Below are 23479 nucleotides of genomic sequence, written 5' to 3' on the forward strand. Positions count from 1 at the left end.
CACAGGACTTACTTGGAGGATTCATTCGGGAAGCAGGGTGCGTATTGGAATCGACCCGTGGATTGGATGTGGGAACATGCATAGATTGCCTCCAGATCTACTAATGCACCTCGGAGATCAAAATGTCACACACCTTGCTCATATAGCAGATGAGGCAAACTCCACTTTCCTCCATCAAGCTTGGAAATCTGGCCTACAGCTCAACATTCCACCTCTTTGGCAGCAGCACTGGAGGGACTATATACAGGCTCTCTCGGAGGCTCATATACGCATTACCGATGGAGAAGATGAGCTCATCTGGGCTTTGGCAAAAACGGGGAGATATTCTCCAAAGGAAGGATACTTAGTTCTAGCGGAGCCGAGGAAGCCCCAGATCCTTCATTCCTGGTGGAAACTCCTCTGGAAGCTGAAGGCACCTCCCAGATCTAGATTATTAATGTGGTGCATTCTGAGAAATAAAATCCCCACAGGGGATAACCTGATGAAACGCTCCTTCCATGGTCCTCACTGGTGTTATCTTTGCAACATTGATAGTGAATCTGCATCTCACCTGTTCTTGAAATTCCCTGAAGCCCGTAAGTTATGGGCCCTTGTGACAGCAGCCACCCCCACACCTTGTGATTGGTAGGCGGACTCTCTGATAGAGGCCTAGAACTTGTGGTACTCCGCAATCACGCCCCACAAATTGAGGAACCTCCCCTTGCTATTCTGTTGGGCTGTCTGGATAGCCCGCAATCTTTATATTTTTCAGAATACCCCTCCCAAGTGGACTATAATAGCTGCTAAGATCAAGGCAGACTATGATCTCATCCCCGATGACCCCCCGCCCCCTCGCACAAGGAACATCACCCAGGAACTGATTGACCCCCACATGCCCTGGGCATATTTTGATGGGGCCGCACAGGAAGAAGGTTGTGGTGGGGGTGCTATTCTTCATTTAACAGAGAGGCACTCATACAACTTGATCATGGGTTTAAGGAGGGGCACTAATAATTTTGCGGAACTATCAGTAGCCATGCACATTATTTGTTTTGCTTTGGAGAAGAACTGCCATGCTTTACAATTGTTTGGGGACTCTAAAATTGTTTGCGACCGGTTGAATAAAAGTTCTTATTGCTGGTCATTCTCATTGAATCACATACTAGATGAGACTTTAAGATTGATATCCAATTTTGACTATTTTATATGTAAACACATCTACAGGGAGCTGAACACAGACGTTGTCTGCCTTTCCAAAGAAGCTGTGATCCAGGAGCCAAGCATCTGGTTGATCCGAGAATAGAATGAGGGAGCTTATTACCAATACTATCACCGGCCGTTTATGGACATTATGGATTAGATTCAAGGCTCCTGATATCATATTTTTGTACATATTTCTTATCACTGTTACTGATTTGGTATGCAGCTATTTAGCACAGTACTTTGTTTTGAATATTATCTCCCTGTGTGGATTAAGATAATATGTTTTATTTTTGAGCCAGCTTCATTTTTCATGGATACTTTTCACAGTCTTGTTGGGCTATTACCACCCTGTGTGGATACAGGTAACTAGCTTCGTTGCTTCTTCGGAAGATAATCAACTATCTATAAAAATATCTGAATATGCATATGCATCTACAAAATGTAATTTCCGTTCTTAATGAAATTACGAATTTTTCCATGAAAAAAAATAATTTATTTTTTTTAACCATTAAATAAAAGACCTACTACTTATCAAATGTGAAAACCACTTAGATTTCAAACCTACAATAAACTACACCTATACAAATGAAGATATGACATCACTAACATACATGTAATTTATTCATGTGACCAGCCAAATATGAAATAATGTAATTCGTACATGTGACAAACCAAATATGAAATAACACAATGTGTGGAGAAATTATAGGTCAGTGTTGTCTTTATTTTATTTTTTTAATTAAAAAAATTTAAATTATTTTAAAAGATATAAATTCTTAAATACAAAGCATATATATAATGATGGTTATGTATCTCTGGACCAACCGAAAATTTATGTCAATATTATCTTTATTTTTTAATTTCAAAATTTAAATTGTTTTAAAAAATAAAAAAGTCAGATCATATAAATAATTATGTAAAAAATATATATACGCAATAAAACGATTTATCTATTAATATAGTGGACCTAAAAATTAAAGAATAAAATTATCTTATTTATTTCACTCATTTGTAAATTTGAAAATGTGATTGTTTAAATTAAATTAGATTCATTTTAAATTTGGATTTACTTAGTGTCAAGAGGGATCAAATCTCTTGAGATGCAAACATCTTTTAGAGTGAAAAGATATTTGATCCCTCTCGGGGCCTTGGTAGAGCCAAATTTGAGATGGATCTAGGGTACTTTAATTTCCCCCTTTAAATATGCTATATTCTACATGAATACCATAAGTCAATACCATGGGTTCTCAATAGAATCCCAAGGGTCGACACCATAGGTTGTTTTTATTTTTATAGGTTATTTTTTTTTTGACCAAGTTAAAATGTTTACATTACATTACATTAGTCTTTTTATTTAATTTATTTAGTCAAAATGTTAAAGATTACATTACGACATCTCTATCATACTGGGTTGGAGAGCGTCTCTCGGTGCAACAAAGCTTTAAGGGGAGGGAGGATCATCGTGAAACACTTGTAACGGGAAGACTTACATGAGAACTATCTAATATCATGTCACAAAGACATTTCTTTATGTTCCTTAGAATGTTATTTCATAATGATTTTTATATTTTGTTTTTTATTTTATTATATTTTGCATTATGTTTTTATTAATATTTGTTAATTATTTTTAAGTAAGTATTTGTATGATACATAATTTATTAGTTTAATTACATTAATAAGGTGGTTGAAATATATTGATAGGCATTATTTTCTACCTTTTAATGCTAATTACCATATAGAAGGTAGAAAATGACATCAATTATCATATTTTAACCATTTTAATAATGTGGGTGTGCTAGTTGATGGCCAATAAGTGTGGGGAGGAGTTTTCAATCATGGTTGACTATGGGTGACTTTGTTTCATCATGGTTAAATATGGTAAAGTTTTGATTTAGAAGGGTGGATTATGGTCAATAAATGATTGACTATGATGACCGTGGTTGTTCACGTTAAAGTTATGTTAAATTAAAGTTGTTTATGATGATTATAATTGGCCTTGGTTGACCAATATGATCAATTTTGGTTTCTCATGGTTGATCATGTTGCATCTGGTTGATTTTTGTTGACCATGGTTTGACCATGGTTGGTCATGTTGACCACGATTGACCACCTTGACAATGATTTATCATGGTTTAACCATTTTTCGCATGGTTCACCTTAGTTGACTATGGTTAAATATGGACAAGTTATGGTTGACCATGGTTGTAATTGTTTAACTAAAGATAAATATGATTGGTTATAGTTAACTTTGGTTGAGCATCGCAAACCATGTTTGACAATGTTTAGTCATGTAGACCAAGGTTGACATGGTTGATCATACATGACCATCTTAACCGTGGTTGCCAATATGTTGACCATGTTGAACATGGTTATGCACAGTTGATTGAAGATAGCAATGGATGGTCATGGCTGACTAAGGTTGATAATGGTTCCCATGGTTAATTATGGTTGACTAAGATTGACATGTCTTGGGTCCTTCATTTTTGGATAATTTTGATCAGAAAAGGGTTGAAGGAATGATGAGTGCAAGTGGAAAGGTGAATGATCAAACCTACTAGAAGCATAGACTAGAAAAAGGGAAGCGACACGAAGAAATCAAGAGCAGTTATCTTGGAATTCACAAAAGTTTAATAATAAGGATTCACACACTGGATTTTGAAGGAATTAAGATGATAAGGACCAACGCACCCAGATTTTGTCAAATTGGACCAGATCAAAGGGACAAGATCAAAGTGGTAAAAGTGGACCAAATCAAGCAAGTAGGATAAAGGAGGAAAATATATAAAAGGATTACGAAGGATAAGTTAGAGAGAGATTCTTACAGTCTATGCTGAAATGTTATCAGAATGAAGATCTAACCTTTGTGATTGTACTTAGATTATGAGTTAGCTTTATTGATCCATGCTCGACTATATTTTATGGAAGATCTTGCATGTTGATGCATATCGTAAAGTAATGGTCTTGTCTTATTAATGGAATATATTCTTACAGGATGACTTTGAGTATGAGTGTATGGAATGAACTAATTGATTGTGCCCCTTTGAAATTTTGTTTTATAATGTGTGGTTATCTATTTCAGTATTCATCACTACGAATATGTATATTTTTCCTATATATGGATTCCTAAATAATTATTCAATTGAATTATAATTATTTATGTACTGAATTCTCTGTGGAATAATTTGATCCTCAATGCTACCTTCTGATCCCTACTATCTTAAATGTCTTGGCATGCCTTGGGTGAGACTTGTATCCCTCGCAGAGGAGTGAAAAGATCGACGTTGCACTAAACTACAATGGAATTATTTGTTGGCAAAAAGAGTGCGAACCTTGGGTCTACCAATTTTAATTTTGCACCAACAGATGGTTTCATTGCCAAGACCCACACATTTTAGGGGGATATAGAGCATGGCGTCGAAGATCCTTAAGGGAGAAATACAAGAATGGTGGTATGAGAAGATTGACTCATTCATTTTACAACAAATTCAACTAAGACAAGAATTTAGAGTGGGTAAAGGAGGAGACTTTATATACAGAGCATGCATGTGATCAATACAGAATTTTCTGGTGCATGTTTCTTGAAGAACTCGACAACTAGTTTCGTATATTGTAGATCAAAGTGGGAGTTAGAAATTGTCTAAGACTCCACAAACCTAGAATATTGTTGATCTAGCTAAGTTGTGTCAGTTGGATACTAAGCTGACCATATTTGTTTAATTTTGGGTGCAAGAAACTTTAGAAAGTTATACCATTGAACTCATTACAGAATATCACCAATATTTTTCCAAATATGATGCATTATTCAAGTATGGGTTGCGGGGAATATTACTGAAAGAAATCCCCATGTGGCTTAAAATTCTAATGGTAGAAGAAAACATACTGTCATTTCTAGGAAATAATATGGCACCTTAAAACCCTAAGTAATGGGGGTAGGGTTTAGGGGAGAGATGCTACCCATTTGTGGAAGATGAAGACTTGTAGCAATGGATGCAGATGAGTCATAGAGGGCTCGATACTTAAGAGCGAACAAAAGAGCATTGATCGAGACTTTCAAAGGCGATAAAGAGAGTTACACCAAATATGAGAGGTGTTGGGTAGCCCAAAGTTTCCGATAGGAGGACCAAGTAGCTCAGAGTTGTGAAGTACAAAATTCAGTAGTGGATTAAATTCTATCCAAATATGTGTGTATTTTCACTTGACCATGGGCTCAGTTGGGATCCTCTTTCCTTTTGTGTGACAATCCCTAGCGAAGCCATGATACCGCCATGGGAAATAACTCAAATTCTCAAGAAAATTTCTCGATTGTGAATGCCACTCTCCTTCACAAGCAACCATGGCAGTCACCCTCTACCCATTAGGCTAGGTCTTCCATGAATTTCTCAAATGTCTTCCTAGTTGGTTGCCACTCTACAATAGTGTCCCTTCTCTTCCAATGCAGTCCCTCAATGACCTCCCCTCTTAGTGACTTCTCTTCAACCCACACATAATCAAATTTACAACCATCTTTTCCAAACTTGGAATTGTGTTTCCCTAGTGCAAATTAGAATTCAAAATCATGATTTAGCATGTCCAAACATTCAAGAATAGTCCCGGCTCCATTTGGGAATGAAATTTAGATTCCTTGGGGAGTTCCAACGGCCAAGAAATAATAGGAGCAAACCCATTCATGAATCTGCTCAATTCTCAATCATGGGTATTATTTCCTCTCTACAACCTCTTCCACAACTCAATCCAAGCCTTCAACATCCTCATGACAGCCCACCCACATATCCTATACAAATCAAGGGAAAACCATATTTTCTAAGCTTTGACGAGGGATTTCATCGGTCAAATTTAAAAACTTGAGATGGGTATTGGTTGCAGCCATCTTTGACCATTTTCAATGACCCACTCCATCCCATGCTTCCATAACTTTAGGTGGCTAGTTGCTCAACTATGCAACTCCCTTCATTAATTACTTTCTTGGGAAATAGAGGGAAATTTTTTAAAATTTAAAAAATTTAACATTGTTACGAAATTTGGCTTTTGACTTCAACTCTCTGGAGGCATCATCCATATGCCCATAGTGTAGGAGGAAACAAGCAAAATAAATACAAGTCCCATCACTATTTCTGACCTCTGTGGTTTTGGTGTTTACAATTGATTTGCAACAGTTCGGCATATATTATGGCTATATTCTTAACCGACTAAGTGATTTCTCAACCCCTCATTGATCCCCATTCATAGTATCATAGCTCATATTAATGCTAAACCCTTCACTCAAATCATTAATATTTTTTCATTCATAAAATATTTGACATAATTATATGTTTTTCTATAGCAACTAGAAAATTCATTGAAGCATATGTGTAACAATTATAATACCATTGACTCCAAGTTTAAAATCTCCACTAGAAAATTCGTTGAAGCATATGTGTAGCAATTATAGTAACACTAAGTCCAAATTTAAAATTAAGAAATGAGACGCCAGACACAAAAAGTGAAGTTTTATTGCAAGTGGGAAATCGATTTTAGTTTAAAATTGAAATTGAGATATTTATTTTTATGGCTTTTTAAGTTTATAGCTCCAGGTTTTGTTCCATCTGAGTTCAAATTGGAATTTTGAATTAGTTCCAAAGTTCTCTTGGGTTGCCTTTGTGGGATCTTATTAGTTCACGTCTTATTGACATTAGTTTACGTGGTTTTACTGGCTTATCTTTATACTCTGGTTTACATGACTTAAACGGCTCTACTTCCAAGTGGTGTTTTTTTGGGTTTTAGATTGATTAGTGTGGTTCAAGATATTTTGGGTTAATATATCACTTAGTTGATCTTGGCGGTCTTTTCCGTCTAATACAAAGATGGTACGATTTGCAAATCAATTCCACTCTTATTTGCAAATAAATCCCAAAAAACATTAGTGATGAATATAATGTAGAACTATTTTACTCCACCGAAAGCTTTCCAGTTTTCTGTCTGCAAATATTAAAAAAATGCCAATCGTCTCTCAAGATAGGGTCACGGGAGATATCACATTCCGATCAATATATAAAATGAAGCCGACTATACATATCTCTATATATACAATCAAATGCGGAGAGCTTTGTAGTTGAATTGGAGTTTTAGGGTTTAAATATTTCGTCGCAAGCGTAGAATCCCAGGAAATTTGAATACGCACAAACCAATCGCAGACGAGATTAAGGCTTTAAAGGAGAGCCGAAATGAAGAAGAGAGCGGGTGCTTCATAAGTTTGAATTCAAATAAGGATCAATACAGTAAGCAAATTTGCAGCAATATCAATGGTATGAATGCAGAAGGCTCTGATGAATGCAGATCCCGAAGAAGGGTGAAGCGAAAGTTAGAAGATGTGGCAGATGAGGAAGGAAGCGCAGAAATGGTAATAGTGGTTGAGGAGGATTTACTAATTCAGAGACTCATGATATTGAAGCACTGAGGGATGCTCTTGGGAGGCAACACCAAGTGAATGAGAAACTGCAGTATGAACTCGACCAAGAGAGGAACGCTTCGGCGGGCGCAGCAAAGGAAGCTCTCGCCATGATTTTCCGACTGCAGAAAGAGAAACATGAGATAGAATGGGAAGCGTCTTTATCCAACAAAATACATGCATACACTGAACAAGAAAAGTTGTTTCTAGACGATCTCCTCAATGAAAAAGATGATGTCATTGAAGCGCTGCGGTCTGAGATTCAATATTTGAAACAATTGGGTACTGTCCAACAAAACAATAGTTGTAATGTTAATCATGAGATCAAATCATTGAGGTCCGCTGATGAATTTTCTGAGGTTAAGGAGGTAGTAAACGACCATGCCTTATTAACTCCTGTTGGAGTCTACTAGTGAGAAGAAGAGTGCTGAGCAGGTAGAGATATTTATTGGCGATGATGTTGGTGCGGGGAACAAAGAAAGTACAAATTCTGAAACAGCAAATGAAGATGACAGTATGAATCTGAACATCTATATTTTTTTTTTTTTGGGACATAATCGGATGTTGTATTATATTTCAGAAAAAAAAAGAGGAGGTTGAACTACTGTGGTACAAAACGTTATGCCAGGAAGAGCAAGGGAGGAAGTGTTACAAGATAAGAAAAATTTCTCTTTGTTCCTACATTTTGGACCTTTGAAGAAAACTAAACAAAAGTAAATCTTAACAAATTAGAACAGAAAGCAACACTTACAAAACATGATCAATCTATTTTGATGTGGCTAATTTGCCGAGTTATAGATTCTTCGAGTTTGTTATCAAAGTTGGGTTGCTTGATGCTTGATGAACTTATGTGAACTTCATTTTATTTCTATTTTCTATCATATATTTCAGAATTTCAATGGATTAATCTGCCTGACTGCTTTGGTTGGAGAGCTGATTGAACTGTTCTTACAGCCAAGAAATTCTGTGGAAAAACAAGTTAAGGTCAGCCTCATATTTTTCATTGATGAGACCGTTGTGGTTGTCAATCTTGGCATCCAAGATCTTCTGGTGGGCATGAATTTGCTCCAGCTCGGCCTGAAGGTAGGGACAATAGAAACAATCCTTGTTCCTTGCCATTGTTGTAGAAGTGAAATGAAACTTGGAGCATTCAAAATACCAAGGCGCTAACAAAGGACGTTGCACTTAGAAGCGCACTGCGGAAACAAGAAAATACACAGTGTAATGAAGTAAAGCCAGGGCAGCTCAGAGGTCTTTAGCGTATATAGAAGAGAGGGCAAATGCAAGCATGAGGACTCAGAATGAGGGCTGAGGGCGAAAGGAGCAAAAGAACGTAGGGTGCGGGAAATGGAGGGAGAAAGGGGGTATAAGAAGAGGGAAGAGCGCAGAGGGCCCGTCAAGGGAATGAAGGGCGGAGCAGAGAAGAAGTGAGGGAGATCATGGTGACGGAAGGACGAGGCAGGAAGGGATGGGCGAAAAGCGATAAGGCCGCTAGAAAAATGATTGAGAGTGGATTTGAGAGGGGAGTAGTTTACCCAGGCGGAGGAATTGGTCGGTTTCCGTCGTCGCTCGGAAAAACCTCCGGCTCTGGCCGCCGGCAATTCCTTCGCCCTCCGCCACCCTCCGCGAGGTCCGCGCAGCTCCGCCACCCTCCGCATTAATGTCGACCTCTGATAGGAATTCTGCAGTCCATCGCCGTCTTGCCGCTGGGAGTTAATGCACATTCCCAATTCGAATTTGGAAATAACCGCGGGCTGCTCCCTGGCCAATTCGACCCGGCACTGCCCTGCAGCGCACCTGGTCAACAGAACAAGGCGGGAAATGAGGGGGAAAACATGCAGGTTCATTCATCGAACCCAATCCTCTAGTGATATGGTAGTCTAGTTTCAGCGATTTTTATCAAGAACCTGCCAAGGCATTTTGTTCCCCAATTTCAACGATTTTGATGAAATTGTTATCTACCAAGGCATAACAATTTCATAATATCAAGCTTCAACACGTTCTCAAAAGTACTGTCATTGCAACAATATTTAAGGGCAATTATGTGTGCTCTGCTGTATTTATATGAATAATCTAGCTTACATCATCGAATTTTTCAGGTTCTTGATAAAAATAGCTGAAATTGGGGAACAAAATGCGGCCATCATGACTGAACCCTACCTTTTGCTTGAAATTGAGCTTATTCAGAATGAAGAAGCAGAGCTTAATCAGTTGTGACCGCTTTCATCCCAATAGGAAGCAGACTTTCCAGATCTAACCAGCTGAAATATTAAATTGTTTTCACATAAACATGGTGAAGTTTTAGTTTTCAATATATGCAGGCTTTCCAAATCTAACCAGCGGAAATATTAAACTGTTTTCACATAAACATGGTGAAATATTAATTTTGTGTGCTTTGTTGTATTTATATGAATAATCTAGCTTAAATCGTCGAATTTTTCAGGTTCTTGATAAAAATCGTTGAAATTGGGGAACAAAATGCAGCCATCATGAGACTGAACCCTGCCTTTTGCCTGAAAATGAACTTATTGAGAATGAAGAAGCAGAGCTTAATCAACTGTGACCACTTTCATCCCAATAAGAAGCAGGCTTTCCAGATCTAACCAGCTGAAATATTAAACTGTTTTCACATAAACATGGTGAAGAAATTTAAACCTAGAACCTGATAAAGATTAAACCCCACAAACAAACAAAAATAATTTTCACATTTAAATATGTCCTGTGCTTTAAATTCACATAAACAAGGTGAAGTTTTCCTTCTATTTGTATATTTTTCAACATCACTTGATAGTCACGTAATGCTAGGGAAAATAGAAAACCATTAATCAGCATTTGTAAAAGTCAGTCTGCAATAAAAGAATAGGGTGGTTCCATGAAAATAATAAATGAGGGAATTAAACAATTGTCTAGACAAGTCAGTGCAGCTTGACGAAATGACTCTCCCTGCCCTTGAACGTGGCAGAAGATTGTATATTTTTCAACATCACCTGATAGTCACATGATGTTATGGAAAATAGAATACCATTAATCAGCTTTTGTAAAAGTCAAAGCCTGCAATAAAAGAACAAGGTGATTCCATGAAAACAACGAATGAAGGAATTAAAAATTTTTCTAGACAATTGAATGCAGCTTGACAAAATGACTTTCCTTGTCCTTGATTGTGGAAGAAGACACTATAATCAAATCCACCATGAATTCACTGTCCTCTTCAAATACACTTAAAAATTCCTATTATTTGCCGAAACTGGTGATGTGGATGCATTAGAGTACATGCATCACTTCAGAGTAACAGTGTAGCAATCCTCATTTCATACTTCAGAAGGTAACGGCTCTCTGTCATCTCTTTCAGTGTCCTACCACAAGATTAATCTTGTGAATAAACATCTCTATATAACATGAGAGGATTAATCTTCTAAACAATAAACATCTCTGTATAACAAAAGATATCACATAGTAAATTATAAAGGGTTTGCTTTATCTACCTTCCTTAGACTGTCTTTGATTGAATCTACTGAACCTCCCCAAAGTTTAATCCGATCTTTAGCTTGTGAAGCCTGCAATTTATGGGTAAAACCAGCAATATACTAAATTCCTCTACTATGGAGAAAGTGCATACAAAACACAATCTACAGATTGCCTCTCCTATGTAAGCTTATTTTACAGATTTACTGGATTTTACAGATTTTGCCAGTAAATCGTGAGTCCAATTTTCCCAAGTTTTGCTTGAAATGAATCTACTTTCTCTTGAAAATACTTCCATTCATCAAATTTATTTCATATTCATATTTGCATGGTCAAGATATTGATCACCATACTACTAAAATAGTTTAACCAATGAACCTCTGCTTCTTCTACCCATTAGATGTCTTTTCTGGAAATTTGTGGTATTGCAAACCAATCTTCTGCCGTGGAAGTTCATGACTATGAATTATATTACATAGTATTTTGAAAATATCCTAAAAAGAAGGTGAAAGTTAGACAGTCTTCATTAGCGATGAACGTGAAAGAAAAGTACCTCTACAAAAATGGAAATCATTTTAAAAGGAAAAAAGATAGTTGGTTAATCAACTACATAACTCCAGTTTTACTAACACGATGCAAGTATGTACCAGTAAGTCCATTGTCATCTCAGAAAGGAGGGTTAGGCCATCTTCAAAGTTTTGTATTTGTTGGAAAAGAAACAACAACTAGTCAAACTTCAAAGGTGGCAAAATAATAACAATAGCAAAAATATTTCTTTTATTTTGATATTCAGATTGTTGTTTTTGATCAGCTCAATTTTTCCATTTACACATAATATTGCTGGATTGCAATAAACATTCCCATCCGAGAAATTGGACAGCTGGGAGAAAGTAAGAACAGAAAGCAACCATTAACTGAAGTAAAACATAAAAACTGTGACTGAAAAAAACATTAAAACTCATATTGATTATTCAAACAGCTGCACTGCATCAGTGTATATACTGTCATTATTTATATGATTATATGGTAGAAAAAGTTGCTTGCAAATTATTTCAAATGTTTGCTTTATCTACCTTCCTTAAACTGTCTTTCATATGATAAGTATATTTATGTTTTCCCATATATTGTTATGTTGTTATGAAAATACCTTTTTCATAATCTGTTCATGCTCGTGCTGTTACTTTTTCCCTCTCCATCATGCTCGCTGTCAAATAGAATCTCTTTACTTACTTATGTTCATGCAACATGTTTGATTTTTATACTTAAACATGTAGTTACTATGTTCTCATGGTTCAATGTTTATTAGATTTATAGATCTTTATATTTTACATTTTTATAAATTTATGGTTAGATGGTCAAAGGCCAATGAGGTTTGAACCTTATCATTGTGTTTTTTTGTTGTTGGATTTTTTATTCCTTGCCTCTAGTCAGAGATCTCGTTGGATTTTCATGACTTCCATCAAGCTGATTTTGCCTTCATGGAATAGTATATGATAGCATAGTAGATTGTTATGTTATTTTGAACATGCCCTCTTCATGATTTGTTGATATTCACTGAACGATGTTCTATCCTTTTATGCTTGTGATAAAGTGTTAACAGTCTTATTACCCAAATCAACCTCGGTTGTTATCTTTTAGTTGTGTGTTCAGTGAAAGTGTTTATTTTGATCTTGTGTGCTTGTGTATATATGTGTGTTGATGTTCCTAGTCACATATAGTTTATGGTCTGCTAGGATAATGATGGTGTTGATTAATTTTCAAAATTTTAATGTGGATGCTCTTTTTTTTAGGTTGTTCTACAATTTTGCTTCCAACCAGGATTTTCCATGCATTGAACCTCAATGTCGAAGACATAAATTCTCAGCCAAGCACACAATGTGGTCTTTTTCCAAGCATGCAATTCTCATCCAAGCACACAATGTTTATCTATACAAATATTTTTTGTTGTAAAACGAATCATGGAAGTGATGATCATGGTTGAAGGCTTCTATTTTATCTAGTCCATGGTTTTCCAACTTCCAGTTGTACAACAAGCGATAACGCTGTGATAGATTAATTTACCTTTTGTATAAGCATCATTACATGAAATAATGCTCTAGAAGCACAAGGGAATTATTATTCAATACTGAGGCAGTTTCCACAGTCTTGAGGAAACAATTCTAGCATTTTGTAATAAATTGAATATAACGAAATCCATTGCAGTGAATTTTTTGCTAGCAATCTGTTATTTTTCTACACTTTTGATGTTGAGCTCCACTCCATTTGGTAATCAATAAAATACAAGTTTAGGAGTTCTTTGATGGAACCTCAGAAAAAGGCACTATTGTGAGTAATTTGCATCTCTCTGGAAATGAAATTGTTGAAACGATTGCAGGATTGGGAGCTAGAACAACTATGACTAATTTATGACATTAAGGTTTCTGCTCAAATGTGCTATGAACAACAATGTTTCTCAGTTGCAGGTGTTTGGGGATTCTAGATTGTTAATCAACTGGATGAATGGCAGAGGACAGTTGCACAAGATTTCTTTAAGACTTTGGGTGATCATTTAAAATAAGTTGCAAATTCATTTCAGCCTGTTACTGACACTGATGTCTTTAGAGACCAAAATATGACAGCAGTCGCATCATCAAAGAGGGACTACAAGTAGTTGCAGGGAAAATTATAATCAAAGAGAACAGGATATAGTGTTATATGCTTCCTCATTTTGTCACTGCTGTAAACTTTTGTTGGATTGCTTTGTTGTTTAATCCGATGTTCAATTTGTTTTAAATGGAGGCAACAAATATTTTGGGTAAAATATGAGAAAATGTGATTTGCAGAGATAAAACTTTTCATTTAGCTGGAGAGCCTATTTAGGGGTTAGTAGGTATTTCGTGTTTGTTGTTGAATTTTTGTAATCTTTTTTCTGGAAATTTTGTGATTGACATAGTTTACTCAAATTAGTAATTGTTTTATGCATTCTTTTAATATTTTTTAAGATTTGGGTGGTATGGATTTTCACATTTATTATTTTGTTATTTTGGTCAGTGCCTATGATACTATCTAGAATAATTGACAGGTGAAGAATTTTTAATTTGGCCAAAATGGAGGCCAATATCTATTTTAAGTGGGCTTTTAACAATTGTTGCTAGGTTCTCTGAGTCATCTTCTCAAGTGCTATGTTGATCTCCTTTCCGTGGTAGATCCATGTTTATATTAAAAGAATAGTAATATCTTAATGGCACACTGTCTCAAACCAATGTTGTTGTATTTCATTGTTAACAAGTAATATTTGGTAACCGGTGGATGTGTTAATCAAAGTTCCTTCATAGCTTTAAAGGTTTGGATCACCGGTTTATATGTATATAATATCTTTCTGCTTTCAAATAAATAATTGGATGGTTGGTTTGTACATTGGACATATACAAAATCTTTAAAACAATGGGGTAATATAATGGTCACATATACATAAAATGCAAGATATTTATGCTGACCCTATCTCATTTTAATATTTGATTTATTGCAATGTCATCATAAAAAAGGGCACTCATCAATTATTAGTCCATCCAAAAAGGTAACAAAATTCTGCGAGGCATTCCATATATGGCTTTTTCAATAACATATGGTTATAAATAAACAATAACATACAGAACATAAACTAGCCAGGAGTTCCTTTGAAACAAATATATACAAAGCGAAAGCTTGGCATTTTCATCTTAGATGCTATAGTCTCATCTCCTCTCCATTTAAATCATCCCACAAGTGCTTGAACTCAAGTAGGCTTCTATTGACCACAGATACTTGGGACAAAATTGTGCCACGATGGTCTAAAGCCATTAAGAGAAATCTGAACTAGCTCATTATCCTCAATTGTGTCTCCGACTGCTACAATTTGATCTCTTAGTTTTGCTATCTTCATGATATAGCTTGTCATTATGTTTGTCTTGCTCATGCAGTTAATGCTGAGCTTGTTCTTTAAGAACATATTTTTGGATACATTCACACTTTGTTATAAGGTTACCAAGTCATCATACATCTCTTTTGCAGTGTTCTTCCTGATGATATGAGGGATAAAGTGATATTCACTAATTCCAACAGGATTCGCTTTGCTACCACTGCCTTCCTGTTGTGTTCTACCAGATCTTGGGGATCTGTAGGTGGCACAGTCACCTACTCAACAAGTTACCACAAATCTACGATTTTTAAAAGAAACTGTTATCTCAACATTCATGGTACAAATGACTTTCTTGCATATCGGGAGTCTCCATTGTTACAACATCAAACAAGTTACACTTTACAATCATTAGATCAACAAGGGCTTCTCACCCCACAGCTTGTCTTAGATCCATGTGCCAATCATTGGCAAAATTCACTTAGATCACTAAAGTTTGGAACACTGGCTAATACATACTATAGAAAATATATAACTAAAACTCACATTTCTGTCCTAAACCACAGTGTTGTTAATAAGTAGGAATACAAATTACAACGTACTAAATCACTGTTAAAAGCAAAACAGAAGCTCAATAGATGAACTGTCAAAACTTGTTATTTCTTTCCCATTAATTCTGAACTGGAATTTGTTATAGGAAAAATACAATAGGGTAATTCATTGCTTGTTGCTGAACTAAATGACTGAGCCTATACCCTTACTTTCTACTTTATAGACGAAGAAGAGTAAGCCCAATGAATCTGGACACATGTACAACAACGCATCCATTGGAGATGATCTGAAGCATTCAAACATGGATCCTCTTAGAGATCTGTACCCTTATCTGTATGTATGCACCTAACTAAACTTGCACTTAATCTACATTTAGAACACTGCTTAATAAAATGAAATTAACACATGCGACTGTGTGTGCCCTGTTTTACTTAGAAATGATATGCAATCTTCTAGAACTGGAATCTAACAATAACCTTAGCTTATCCTAACTATAGATAGCACATGCATTCATGCATGCGCTTTCAATGGTGGAAGCCTAGAATCCAGATATAGTGATGTGCCCAGTGTTGTATGCATCCATTGTGTGTGTGATGTTGCTGTAACAGAAAAATGCTTATATCAGTAACACATGTGGAAAATGCTGTAGAAGACTATCTGCGGTACACTCTTTAACAACTTCTCACTGCAGTAATAATGCAAAAGCTAATTTAAGGCCAAACAAATTTTCGCTTTTGGCTTTGCCACCAAACAAAATCTTTCTTTGGTTGGAGACATATGTTCTACCACCTCCCTCCCCTAAGGAGGATTCAGAAAAACATGGAACATCCTGCAGTCACTCTAGAGAGTTAAGGACCTCAATAGGATGGGAAATCTGCCCCCAGAGGAGAAAAAGAATATCCTCATAAAAGTTCAGGATATGTTGAAAAGTAGTTTGAAGTGTAGAAGATCCCGTCCTCCATCATTCTATCCAGAATCCCGATCTGTAAGCTCCTAGAGGCATCCCAACGTAGAGCCAGACAGGGAGGCCATCGAATAAAAAGCCCCAGGAACCATCCTTTGATCAAAATTGGCTTGGGCATCCCAACGTAAGATGAACCTAATAGGTGACTCGCTGCAAAGAGCTAGAAATGGGGGAATATATTATGAAAGGGAGGAGCACAGAAATTGTGTACTGTCTGAGCTGAAGGCATTGGATAACATCCTAAGAAAATCTCTATTAGAATTCAAAGAAGTTTTGATTGGATCGCTCTTCGATTTGGTGATTGTAGCCAACAAAAATATAGGCTCTTCCCCTATGCCTGCACCTCTCACTGTTCTTTGCATGGCATTTAATCCAATTTCTTATGGAGATCTAAAGCTGAATGTTCGTTTCTTGCATTTTGTTATGTAATCAGTTTGTAATGCAGAATTCTTGTGACTTAGAAGGAGAGAAAATTGGCTTGCACGGAACTCTGTAGGACTAGGAGCCAAGCCTCTCCCCATATTTTTATGGGTTTATGCAACAACGAACAAAGCGCTGATGAATCTCACTGTTACTCCTACCATACACTGGAACAGCCACAGGTTTTTTAGAAGCAATTCATCATAACCATTACTTCTATTGCATTGAGATATGGTACTATAAAGGCCTCAGACTAGAGCATTATTACAAAATTATGAGCTTACATAGAAAATAGCTTTAGTAAAAAGAGTCTAATGCCCAATAAAGATGTCACGAGGTACACAACAATGAAAGAAAACAAAATAGTTGCGTCTTAATATCTGGCCTGAAGTCTTGTTATATAGTTGCGTCATTATATGCTATTGTTCAAGCTACAAACAAAATTTTTTACGTCTACAACAGTCCCACAACAAACTCTTGTCAAAAGGCTTCACCTTAAAAAATCACATAAAACTCCAGTGACCAATTTGGGAAATTTATAGAGGGAATTTAAACAAACCTTCAATCCACATATCTATATAATAGATAAAATTTCATTGTTTTTTGGTCATTTTAATAAAAATCGCACTTCAAGCATTATTCTCCAAGTTATATAAAGGAAAAGCTCTCACTTTATATTTTGAGAAATGTAGCAATACACCTAGATAAATAAATGAAAAAGCTATTCATGAACGTAAAGCAACATCCAGTTGGTGCCTTTATAAAGAGCTGGCTAGGGTCAATCAAAGCTTTCGGTCCAACTTTCGGAGCCTGTGCTGTTTCTGAGTGCTTGCAAAAAGACATCCGAGGGAAGCAAAGAATTTATAACTTCCAGTAAACAATTAGCAAAACCTTATTATATATATATATATATATATATATATATATATATATATATATATATATATATATATAGATATAACATGACACAACCTCTACCTTCATTGCAAACCATTCATTGTATACCAATCTTTGTTCATCATAGTCATGGATATGTTTGGTGATGGTCATGCAGGTAGTGGAACTAAGAGTGGGAATGCACTGTGATAAGTGCATTAAGGAAATCAAGAGGGCCATCAAAAAACTTGAGGGCATAGAGACCTACAAAGTTGACACAATCGCCCACAAGGTAACTGTTACAGGAGATGTGACCGCCAAAAGGGTTCCCAAAACGCTGGTTAGATCTGGAAAGCCTGCTTCTTATTGGGATGAAAGCGGTCACGGCTGATTAAGCTCTGCTTCTTCATTCTCAATAAGCTCAATTTCAGGCAAAAGGCAGGGTTCAGTCTCATGATGGCTGCATTTTGTTCCCCAATTTCAGCGATTTTTATCATGAACCTGAAAAATTCGATGATGTAAGATAGATTATTCATATAAATACAGCAGAGCACACAGAATTAATATTTCACCATGTTTATGTGAAAACAGTTTAATATTTCAGCTGGTTAGATCTGGAAAGCCTGCTTATGTTGAAAACTAAAACTTCACCATGTTTATGTGAAAACATTTTAATATTTCAGCTGGTTAGATCTGGAAAGCCTGCTTCCTATTGGGATGAAAGCGGTCACAACTGATTAAGCTCTGCTTCTTCATTCTCAATAAGCTCAATTTCAGGCAAAAGGCAGGGTTCAGTCTCATGATGGCTGCATTTTGCTCCTCAATTTCAGCGATTTTTATCATGAACCTGAAAAATTCGATGATGTAAGCTATATTATTCATATAAATACAGCAGAGCACACAGAATTAATATTTCACCATGTTTATGTGAAAACAGTTTAATATTCAGCTGGTTAGATCTGGAAAGCCTGCTTATGTTGAAAACTAAAACTTCACCATGTTCATGTGAAAACAATTTAATATTTCAGCTGGTTAGATCTGGAAAGCCTGCTTCCTATTGGGATGAAAGCGGTCACAGCTGATTAAGCTCTGCTTCTTCATTCTCAATAAGCTCATTTTCAGGCAAAAGGCAGGGTTCAGTCTCATGATGGCTACATTTTGTTCCCAAATTTCAGTGATTTTTATCAAGAACCTGAAAAATTCGATGATGTAAGCTAAATTATTCATATAAATACAACAGAGCACACAGAATTGCCCTTAAATATTGTTGCAATGACAGTACTTTTGAGAACATGTTGAAGCTTGATATTATGAAATTGTTATGCCTTGGCAGATAACAATTTCATAAATATCGTTGAAATTGGAGAACAAAATGCCTGCCAAGGTTTTTGATAAAAATCGCTGAAACTAGACTACCATGTCACTAGAGGATTGGGTTCAATGAATGAACCTGCTTGTTTTCCGCCTTATTCTGGTGGGCTGCAGGAGCTGAGTCGAGCCCTTTTCCACCTTGTTCTTCGCCTTGTTCTGGTGACCAGGTGAGCTGCAGGGGAGCGCCGGGTCGAATTGGCCAGGGAGCAGCCCGCGGTAATTTCTGAATTCGAAATGGGAAGGTGCATTAACTCCTGGGGCAAGACAGCGATGGACTCCAGAATTCCTGTCAGACGTCGACTTTAATGCGGACGGTGGCAGAGCTGGGCGGAGCTAGCAGACGGTGGCGGAGGGTGGAGGAATTGTCGGCGGCCGGAGCTGGAGGTTTTTCCGAGCGGCGACGGAAACCGACCAATTCCTCCGCCTGGGTAGACTACTCCTTTGAGAGGTATTCTAAGAGCTGCCGGATTTTGGCAGTTCAATGGATCTGATGGATGTTTGACCAGTCACCAATGTCAGATTTCTCAAAATTACTGCAGGTCTGGTTGAAACAAAAATAATTTCTTGTCATGCTAAATAATTATTGTCAGAATGCAGACGTTGGTAGAGGAGAGGAATCCATGGCGCAGACAATACAACACTTGAAAATACAGAACGGAGGTTTAATGGAACTCATCACCAAGTTTTCACGCCAACATGCCAACGAAGAAGAAACGCAGAAGTCAGGGCATAACCTAACCAAAAAACCATTGAAAAAGACCCGAAATATTATAAATACCATAGGACGTCTCCGTCTAGGGCCAGGATGGATATTATTTTCTTTAATCGGATGGACCATATTGATCGTGGCCTTGTTTAGTTCTGGTTAACGTCTTGAATTTGAGGAACATTCCTAAATCTGAGTTATTAGGATTATTGTAGACTGCTAATCTCCGTTGCTTCTACTAATCTTAAGTCAAGAAGTTTATTTGTTAGCATATTTGTGTAATCATTAGGTTTTAATTTTTAAAAAGCAAGGCAAACATTTAAAAATTTCTTTGATATATTTAGATGCAGTTGTCTATAACGCGACTTTTTGAAAGTTTTTCCGGCGGATTTTTCCGGTCGAAATCCGGCAGGAATTTATTGAAATCGCAAGTTTGATAGTTAGTTTCTGCACAATGAAAGCGTCCCGGGGTTTTCGAGGGTGCTGAATCCAAATATGCAGTGAAAAAACCATTTTAACTGCAACAAATCAAGATTTAACCTCAATTTCTTCCGTCGGATTCCGTCACCGGAATCTCCAAAAAGTCGCAATATAGACAACTCCTATTTAGATGCAGCCCAAGAGCTTCTTTGCTCTTTCTATTTAAATGTTTAGATGTCAACCCAAGGTTTTCTGTGAAAAGATCCAAACACTAAGGTATTTATTTCGTTGTACTTCTTTAAATCCAGTATTTTCAAAAATATATATACTTTCTTCCTCAACCATGATAAGTGTTTGGGTGTTTTATGACATATAGCACATTGTTTTGAGATGGATTGGATTAAATGGGAATAACAATATTACTATTGTGTTTTTTTATTTTGATTTTTAAAATTTTAATTTAATTATTAATAATTATTAAATGAATGATATAGATTTAATTTTCATGAAATATGTTAGAATAATCATAATAATAGTATAATTAAAAATCAAAAATTAAGATTTATTTGCTAAATAATTATGTTTTTTTTAATTAAATTGATTAATTAAAAAATATCATATGAACAAGTATCATATGAAATGAGTTATAAGTATTTTATTAAAAGCAATTGATACATAAGTTAAATATATATACATTTAGAAAATCATGGAACAAGATTTTTAATTATAGAGTTTTAACTCAACTAAATAAGTTTTGTTACAATACTATGGGCTAATATCCTGACTTCAATAGTACATGCCCAAAGAACTATAACTCACCCCATATGACGCCTTTAATTAATTCATTTAATTAAAAAAGAAAGAAAAAACATAACTAATTTGAAAATAAATCTCAACCTTTAATTTGTGTATATTATAATGAATATTCTAGAGTATTATGTGGAGGTTAAATCAAATCTTTACCATCCAAAAAGCTCTATTCGAAAACTAACATGCTTAATTAAATCTTTTGTTCGAACTCTTCTTTTGTTCGAACTAGGCTATGCCTAAGCCGAGCCAACCCCATAGTTGGATGGAAAAATGATATGCCCATCAATAACATGTTATCACCAAGATTGTGTAAAGTTTCATCAAGCCCCATTCTCAACCCCTCCCATGAGATGTGAACTAGTTTATAAATTCTTTTTATAATAATAATAATAATTTAAATAAGATTATAATTTAGTTAATTTTTAATTTATTTTTTTGGGAGGTGAGATGTATATTGAAGCAAATGTGTTGATACTTATTAAGAAGTCCAATAAATGATGTCTATGTAAAAAATGATTATAGAAAATTCAGAATGGATTGATTTGATTATTGATTATGTGTAATTTATTTTATTGATTTTGTTATATTTATTTTATTGATTTTGTTATATTAATTTTATTGATTTAATTATATTTGTTTTATTATTATTATTATTATTATTATTATTATTATTATTATTTAGTGTGGTTTAAGTACACTAGAGATTACTCGCTATGTCCATAGAAATATCTAGGTTAGTGGTTGTTATGTCCATAAGGCAAATCCATTCGAAGGTATCACTTCCCATGGGCTCATTAGCAAAGCCCGGGGAGCATTGATGAGAATTGACCTGGTAACCTCCCATTAACTTAATTGATAATAAATAATTAAAATTTACCTTTCAAAACTAAATTTATAATTAATTAATTTTATATTTTATTTTTTTATTTAATTCAATTAAGTATGCAATAGTTTAGCCTTGCAAGACTCCATGTCTAGGAAGCTTGCATGTCAAAATATTCATTTCCATATAGCACTTTCAATCTCCATGGACAAACCTATGGCATTCTTTGATGGTGGTGCTACATACCCCCTCCATAGGGGGAGTGGGTGGTAAACTTTATCTCTCTAATTCACATTTCTCACTTTCTTGAAATCATGGGGCAGCAACAAATAATTATGATGAGTTACTTTCCCTAAAACTTCTTCTACAATTGGATAAATATCTTGATATCACAAGTCTAAACATATATGGAGATTCTATGAATGTGGTGAAATGGATGAATGGGGAATCAAAGCTAAAAAACCACACATTTCTTCCTTTCTACCAAAACATTATGCACAAGTTAATGAAATTTACTTACATATCTTTCTCTCATGTCTATAAGCAAGACAACCAAGAAGTTGATACACTTTCAAAAAAAGGAGTGAACCAAGACCAGTGGGAAGTCTAAGAAACCAAATAGGGTTTGGTCAACTTTCTCATTTATACCCCTGGTGGTCCCAAATATCAAGATCAAATTGTATTATTCAATTTTTTGGACAACATCTGTGTGATATTTTTTTCTATAATAGGAACATTTTGAAGGAAAAATATATTCAACGTACTATACAGGGCCATTTTCGATCTACCCTCTGCTACAGTAACATGCATGCCCCCAATTAGACATGTGTGGATATGAAGCATACAAATAACGCCACAGAGCTCTAATTTTTTTTTAAATATGGTTTTGTAATATAAACATGGGCAAGGAACACTCACAAAGTTTTTGTGAATATTTTTATAGATCAAAATCTACGGATGAAGAATTTTTTTTATGAATCAATTTAACTTTCATTGAACCTCAATGAGCAATAAGAAATTAGAATGCACATGCATATACAAAATGTATTTTATCTTCTCTATAAATAAAATACAAATGTTTTTTCCTTAGGAAAAGAAATTGTAATTGTAATTAAATAATTAAAATTTTTAAATTTTAAAAATATTCATATTTTATAAAAAAAATTGAAATCAACTTTTTGAAACTAAATATATGACAAAATTATGGATTAAAATTTCATATTATGATATAAATAAACATTAAAATTCACAATTTTTATATAAAATATTTTACATAAAAATTAAACTCCTTCTTTTAACCATTTACCTATAAAATCAAATAAAAATATATTAGAAAATGTGATGATAATAATGTCATAATTGTTTTGATTAACTAAACGCATGAGGATTATAATTTTTTCAATATGAGGAATATATACATTTTGGTAGTGACGATTGAGGGACTCTTTATTCTCATCATTACATCAAATATCATCATGTCACTTTTGGAACTGAAATTCCGTAGGGAGGATCCCAATCATTCCTCTTAGCCACCAATGATAAACCCAATTAGAAAAACATGAATAATATTATTATTACATCATCATATACAAATA

Source organism: Pinus tabuliformis, chromosome J (genome assembly GCF_031772625.1).
Source record: "Pinus tabuliformis cultivar Carrire ecotype Pingquan chromosome J, CPIR1, whole genome shotgun sequence".
In the NCBI taxonomy this organism is placed as follows: Eukaryota; Viridiplantae; Streptophyta; class Pinopsida; order Pinales; family Pinaceae; genus Pinus; species Pinus tabuliformis.